Source organism: Leucoraja erinacea, chromosome 37 (genome assembly GCF_028641065.1).
Source record: "Leucoraja erinacea ecotype New England chromosome 37, Leri_hhj_1, whole genome shotgun sequence".
Classification (NCBI taxonomy): domain Eukaryota; kingdom Metazoa; phylum Chordata; class Chondrichthyes; order Rajiformes; family Rajidae; genus Leucoraja; species Leucoraja erinaceus.
In genome coordinates, this window is record NC_073413.1 from 2,497,633 (window position 1) to 2,498,934 (window position 1,302).

Here is a 1,302-nt window from a genome sequence, read left to right on the forward strand (position 1 = left end):
AGCTCCACCACTGGCGATCTCGGCGAGAGATCCCAGGCTCCGCGATGTCAAAGTCAGTGCCGCAGCCCGCGGCTGACCGCTCCACAGACCCCCCCCCCAGCTCTTCGATGTTCAATCGGTGGACCCAGCACACCGGAGCTCCAGCCCGGCGACCCGGGAAAGGCATCGCCCACTCCGCAATAGCGCTCCAGCGCTGTGCCGCCGCCGAAGCCGTGGTTCTTGGCCGGTCCCCTCAGGAAAAGCCGCTCCAGACCCAGTGGTAGGCCGCGAGGACAGGTCGAAGATGCTGCTCGGAGGAAAGCCGCCTCTCCGACCAGGTAGGGACTAGGAAAAGCAGTTTCCCCTTCCCCCCCCCCCCCCCCCCCCCCCCCACCACCCAACTCCCACATAAAAAGACTAGACCTCCAAAACAAAACACTATTTTAACATACTAAAAATTTTTTTAAAGTGTAAAAACGGACAGCTACAGGCAGGGCAGCCATACTCAACTGAACGGTGCCTCCCGAGGGAGTGACCAGGGTGAGACTGGTCCTTGATTATGCTGGTGGCTTTGCTAAGGCAGCGTGGAGCGTAGATGAAGTTGATTTGCATTGGTTTCATGTTACCAGGGATGAACATGGGCATGTTGGGCCGAAGGGCCTGCTTTCATGCTGCACATCTTACTGACAAGAAGGAGAAGCCTCATCAGCGTCTCTTCTTCCTGAGGAGACTGAAGAAGGTCCATCTGTCTCCTCAGATCCTGGTGAACTTCTACCGCTGCACCATCGAGAGCATCCTTACCAACTGCATCACAGTATGGTATGGCAACTGCTCTGTCTCCGATCGGAAGGCATTGCAGAGGGTGGTGAAAATTGCCCAACGCATCACCGGTTCCACGCTCCCCTCCATTGAGTCTGTCCAAAGCAAGCGCTGTCTGCGGAGGGCGCTCAGCATCGCCAAGGACTGCTCTCACCCCAACCATGGACTGTTTACCCTCCTACCATCCGGGAGGCGCTACAAGTCTCTCCGTTGCCGAACCAGCAGGTCGAGGAACAGCTTCTTTCCGGCGGCTGCCACTCTACTCAACAACGTACCTCGGTGACTGCCAATCACAACCCCCCCCCCCCCGCCCCCCAGACACCCCCCCGACACTTATTTTTTTTATTCAAATCGTTTGCTATGTCGCTCTTCAAGGGAGATGCTAAATGCATTTTGATGTCTCTGTACTGTACACTGACAATGACAATTAAAATTGAATCTGAATCTGATAACTTCATTTTGCCTCACTTAAGTTAAGAAATTTAATTTAAAAAACACCACAGC